Below are 6,436 nucleotides of genomic sequence, written 5' to 3'. Positions count from 1 at the left end.
TAATGATGTGAGACAACCAGGAAGCACAGCTGGATTTTGCAGACTTGATGTGTTTGGTTTCGTTGTGTTTTGTTTTACAACATTGGACAATGTAGTAAGTGGTATTGAAATAAATCTCTGGCCCCGAGATGGAGCTGTTCCTGCCTGGGATGCCCTGTCAGAAAACTGAAACTCAGATAACCTCCATGTCCCTGCACTGTTCCAGCTGACCGGAAACACAGGATAAATGGTCAGCCTCTCCCCAAACACCAAGCCAGCTCTGGGCCTCCTGACTCCAAACAAAGTGACTGTGGGACCCCAGCCTATCAGTTATTTTCTCTTTGTCTCTTCCTTGTTCTTTATTCTTTGTCCTATAAAAACTTGCCTTCCACCCCATTAAAATTTTTTTTTAATGTTTATTTAATTTTGAGAGAGAGACAGAGTGAGAGTGAGGTAGGGGCAGAGAGAGAGGGAGACACAGAATCTGAAGCAGGCTCCGGGCTCCCAGCTGTCAGCACAGAGCCTGACGACAGGGGTCTCGAACCCATGAACCGCGAGATCATGACCTGAGCCAAAGTTGGCCATTTAACCGACTGAGCCACCCAGGCACCCCTACCCCATTTTGCAGTTCTCTGACAAAGAAGAACAAAAATCTATAAGCTTCATGAAGTGTTAAAGTTTGATTGTATCATTTAAATTGTCTTCTTAATCATTTTTTTAACAGTTTTTGGCAACAAGGGATGAGATTTGAAGCTGAATGTTAAGGGCCTATAGGGCAAGATGCTCAGACAAGTCACCTGCTGAACCCTTCGAGTTCACTGCTCTTCTTGTCCCCAAGAGCTGTGGGTAAGTCACTTTTGGATTTGAGTTTTTGTCATGTCTGCAGCTCTTCAATCCAAACCAATTTTATGTAAATAGATAGGTCTGGTCCCCGGAAAGGTTTTGGGACCCTGGAAAGGTTCTGGAGTTTATTAAATTCCTGGAAACTTTTCAGGAACTGGGAGTCTGCAGTGGGTGGCGGCCATTAGGGCACTCAGAAACAGGGATTCCAGTGTCTGGAACCATTGGTGGTTGTAAGGAGAGTCACAGTACCTCAAGGTAAATCCACAGCATAAATCACTTGAGGGACTTGGAGAAATAAATTAACACAGGAAATTGAGATTGTCTTGACCATCAAAATCAAAATCTAAGTGGGCACAAGACAGACTATGAAAAGCCATCAAGGTGTCAGCCACTATAAAGAAATCTTGTGAAAGGAATAACAAATCTTTTGCTAATGGGAATTTTAGAAGCCAAAGCCATCATATTGGTGGGTGGAGCTCATAAAAGCTGTTAGAGCTATCACCACCTAGGTCTGAGACTCCTGTGCTAGCATCAGTTGGTCACGGGATGTGTTAGATTGACACCAGGTCACCTGGCAACCTCAGGCAAGTTGTTGTGAGACAGGGTGCACTGTCAAACCCCATAAAATCCTTAGCCTAGCAGCGCATGCTTCTTAGGTATTAATTCAACTCTGAGAAATCCAAGTCTTAGCTAGTGAAATGAGATCCTCAAGTTTCAAAGAACTGAGCGTGCCATGCCACTTTCCAGCATAATGGCTTATTTGAGATCTAAAAACCATGGTTCTGGAAACTGCCAATATTTACAAAAACAGCAAAATGTTACCAAGATGACCTAGAATTACAATGGCCATTATGCAGAACATTCCAACTAGACAAGCTCTTTATTTGAAAAATACCCTTGAAAGCAAGGGATCCCAAATCAACAAAAAGAATGGGTTATTTTAACTGGCATGTGGAAACTTTCCAAGAGCTTCAAAATTCCAAATTAATTTCTTTGAAGGATTTGTTTGAAAAGGCTAAGGAAAATTGAAAGACACAAGAGGTACCTAAGACAAAAGACTGTAAGACTGATGGGACTCCCTATTGCCCCCCTCTCCACCTTTACCTGAGTACTCAGAGTCTACTAATCCTCTGTCTCCATTGCCTTTCCACTCTAAGTAGAATACAGAATCAGATTCTCTGATAAATGGTGACCAGTCATTTAAAAAGCCAAGGGGAAACTAAAAATAAAATTAATGGAGACCTAGCAAATTCTGGTAGATACCCAAGCTATATTCTGTCTTAAACTCCATTTGCTCAAAGCAGATGGGATTCTGGGACAACTGGTAGAAACCAGTGGAGAATGAGAATTCTTGCCAGAGGGAGCTCTCCAGTGCCTGGTTGAGAGAGGATAATAAAGTTTCACATTGTCCCTTCATTTCCAAGTTCAGACCCATTATTTGTTGATCCCATCACCTCCTTGCCTGTGTCGAGAACTTGGCTTGGCAACTGTCAGGTTGGGAGCCTCCAAAATATGGGGAGGAAGAAAAAAAGACAGAAAATGCTCAATGGTCAGCTTTGGCAGGTCAATGTGACCAGACAGAAGTAATGATTCTGCTCCATTTGTATGCAGCTCAGGTCCTACCTACAGATGCCTGCTCTCAGGGGAATTATTTTGTCTTTGTCTCTTTTAACATTGGGAGTGGCTCTGGATCTTGGGATGGTAGGGTCTTTTGCACCTTCTTTGGGGATGCCTCTTAGTCCAGAGTTGTTCAATACTGCCATGAATATTTACTGTTTTCCATGGCTGAAACCTGACACGATATTTTGAAGGATTTGTTTGTTTGTTTGTTTGTTTTTTAGTAGCTCTATAGTTAGAAGTTGACCAAATTGGAAGGTAAGGTTCAGAGCCTGTTCAGATGTTCAGAACTTTTATTTTTTAAGCCTTCTTTCCTAAACTAAATAAAACTGTATACCCAGAGGGAAGGAAAAATATTCCAAAGACAAACTGCTGTAAATCTAGAAAATAGGGATCTTTTGATTTCTTAGTTGAAGATCTTCTCCCTGATCCAAAGAAGCAAATTGAAGATAATATAGTTACATTGCTGAGTAATCACCTTGATATCTTTCAGGTTGCAACCCAATTCTTTGAGGAATGAAAAGCAACTGTCCTAAAATTAAGAACAACTCTTTAGAAGGAAAAAAAGAAAAACCTGGGGGACAGGCTATTTGGAAACTAGGCAAAATTGTTTGTATCTGATGAATTGTTTTCTTTAATCATTCTTTACCGGTGCTGAATGTAAATCCGGGCAGAAAGTAGTTAACAGACATCTCAAATGACAAAACTGGGAGTGAAATGAATTAAATGTTTTAATGACCAATTGAAGTTAGAAATCCACATACTTGCCCAAAGTGGCCTAGAGTGGCCCTTGAATATCCTGCTCAACTTCCATCACTCACTGTCTCTTCCTATTTCCGGGTACCATCTTTGCCTTCTGGAACCCATTTTCCAGACAAGTCTCTTAAAACTGAAATCTTGGAAGAGCCTTGTCTGCACTCTGAAGGAGTATGGACCGCTTAATTTTCCCTCCCCTTTTTGATCTGTTACTTGGCTAGACCCCTGGTTGGCAGCAATAAATAGTTACCTGGTTAGACCTTGGAGTTAGCCTCACTTTTTTCTGTTTGTTCCATAATAACTTGTGGATTTACAAATTAATCCTATAGCATAGTTAGCGCAGGTATTTAAATAAAAGCTTGGACAGATATATGGACTGAATGATCCCTGGTATATGTTTTCCTCCATATACCCTCAGGATCATTCTTGAGTTGAGCTAATTCATCTGATAGGGTACAGTCTCAGCCACACTAATAAGCCTTCAACTCTCATTACCAATTAACTTTGCTTTGCTGTGATTGGTCATCAATGAAGAACATACTACGTCTATGGAATTTCTTACTCTAAAATACATTCATTCTTAGTAGAGAGTGAGGGTTTTATCACTTTCCAGTTCCACTCTCAAGTACAAATTTTGGAGGCTTCGGTTTCTGCCCGTCACTGACTTGCGGGTGTTAAAAAGACACCACCACCACCACCCCCAACAAAGTACAAGAAAACACCACACTGTATTCCCAGTTCAACCCCCTCTCTCCAACTCTGAGAACGCATCCCCAAAGAATGCAAAGGTGAGCTGTGAGGGCTCTTAGTAGAGGCTCATCACCCATTAATAACAAATATAGCTGAAATAGCTCTTTTGCATAGTGAAATTCTTATAAAAAAGTTCTCCTTATCTACAGAGGATGCCAGAAAGTGCAGAAACCAACCCTGTATATACACTTTTTGCTGTATGTACACACCTATGACAAAGCTTAATTTATAAATTAGGCACAGAAGACTAACAATAAGAATTAATAATATGATGAAATAATCTTAACAATATACAATAATAAAAGTCCGAATGTGGTCTCTCTCTCAAAATATCTCACTGTACTCGGCCTTCTTGTGATGCTGTGAAATGATAAAATGCCATTGTGTTTAGATGAAATAAGGTGGATGATGTAGGCATTGTGACGTAGTGTTAGGACACTGTCAACCTTTTGATCATTTCTCAGAAGGAAGATCATCTATCTACTCCTGGTCTGAAGCTGACAGTGGGTAACTGAAATTGTGGAAATTGAACCTGCAGATGGGGGTGTTGTGTGGAGACTACTATAGTCTATGGTATTGACTTTTCCTCAGGCATTAATATTATGCTGACCCCACTGGTACTTGATAGCCTCCAGTGAGGTCTCCTTTGCATCCCAAGTGGCTCTACAGGCTTCTCTTTCCCTCCCTCCCAAGCCCACTACTCTTCCACCTCCTGCAATTTCAAGGGTGATCTCCACCTACTCCCTTCCCTCTGTAGCCTCAGTGGTTATAGGGCAAAGGATCACTTCCTCCTATCGTTTTTTGCCTCTGTAGTTGGGCAGTATTTTATTATAATCTACTGTGTAGGGCTTTTGTTTTGGTTTTACAAAGTCAGCTTGGAAGGCCTATAAACAAAAAGGAACACCAGTTTTTCTTGTCTCTGCTTCCTCCAAAACTAACCTACTTCTCCTCAGTGCAATGAGATGTATCCAATTGGGTAGGAAAAATCTAGGTACTAATGAGTCATAGAGATGGATAAAATAGGTGGAGAGGATTAAGAGTATGCCTCTCTTGATGAGAACTGAGTAAATATATGGAACTGTTGAATCACTGTGTCGTACCCCTGAAACGAAATCTAATGCTGTTCTGATAACTACACTGGAATTAAAAAAACAAAACAAAACAAAAACAGCAAAACTGGCCATTTAGTGTTGCTGTATTGCTCCACAAATGTTATTGACTACCAATTAAACTAGGTTTCATTATGCAGATTAACGGGTCAAGTACTTATTGGACCTAAGACCCAGTATTAGACACGTCATGCTACTTTTGAGATTTTATTCCACTGAATCAACACTATTTGGCTACCAAAAACCTCAGGGCAAAATGTATGACCTGTCAGTAATAGTAAAGGTAGAGATGACATTCAGAATAGGAATGTTTAATGTAGACTATGAAATGAGAACCCTGAAGGGGTGCCTGGATCTCTTAATCCAGGGCTCTCTTTAGAATGTGGAGTTACTTTATATTACTTGGTTCTAGCTGTTAGTCTCCATACTCAGAGAAAGTAAAAAAAAAAAAAAATCTCCATCTATATTTGAATCTAGTATCTAAATATCTGTTATGTTGATAACTGGTGAATGATGATTTATTCTGCAAATATACCAAGAATTAACAACTCTTCTGCTTTTGGACCATCATCTTATTTTCTACATTTCATTGTATCCTATGTACATGACCCTTTGCTTCATAAATTCCTTGTTCAAAAGGTTATCAACAGTTTGTAGTTTTTGAATTATATTATTTAAATAATTTCTAAAATGCTTAACATCCATTTGTGGTTTTACTGATCAGCAAGAAGTTGGCTTTTATTTTTTTTGATATGACACTATACAAGGTTATCATTATTTTTAATTCTTATGTGGTAGGTGTAAAAGATACATTCTTTTAAAGTATTGCATTTTCTTCTTAATTAGGCAAGTCAAACATTCTGCATATCTAACCACATCCTACATTTAACCTTTAAAAAAAAATCAAGACCAAATAAAATATAAACTTTTAAATTTACATAGATTTGGCTCTGGACAAAGGCAAAAGAACAGTTTTACATGTTTAATTTTAGATACAAAGATTTTATGTCTTCCCCTAATGTAAAAAGCAGCTAAATATATTATTGTCAACGTTTTCATGTAGAAATTTTTAAATGAATCCTAAATTTCTTAGGATATTTTAAGACTGTTTACCATGGAATAAGAATGGCTCTTTTTCTTATTTTTTTCTAAAGAGGTTTGGTCCTATTGAGATCTGTTGAAAAATTTAGAAAAGTAATTGATCCCATTGAATAAATAAAAGTTAGTGACAGTGATTAGCAGGAGATTAGGTTAGAATTTAGTGAATAGATCCCCGTATTTCTATGGTATTTCATTTAGAAAAGGTAAGAGAACAAACCCTTGAGAAACAGAGATATATTTGACGATGTTGGAGTGGGAATCTTTTACTGAGAATAGAGCCA

The 6,436-nt window shown here is 38.8% G+C and overlaps 1 long non-coding RNA gene across 1 annotated transcript in view; it reads left to right on the top strand.

Moving 5' to 3' along the window:
- The first annotated feature begins 708 nt into the window (after positions 1-708).
- LOC147581460 (uncharacterized) overlaps positions 709-6,436 on the top strand; it is a 111,162-nt gene continuing 105,434 nt past the window's right edge. Inside the window, exon 1 of the long non-coding RNA XR_015249936.1 lies at positions 709-825. This is a non-coding gene — a long non-coding RNA (uncharacterized LOC147581460). The remainder of the gene's footprint in view (positions 826-6,436) is intronic.

The sequence above is a fragment of the Puma concolor genome, chromosome B1 (genome assembly GCF_028749965.1).
Source record: "Puma concolor isolate L17-30 chromosome B1, mPumCon1.1.hap2, whole genome shotgun sequence".
NCBI lineage: Eukaryota > Metazoa > Chordata > Mammalia > Carnivora > Felidae > Puma > Puma concolor.
This window is presented reverse-complemented; position numbering and strand designations above follow the sequence as displayed.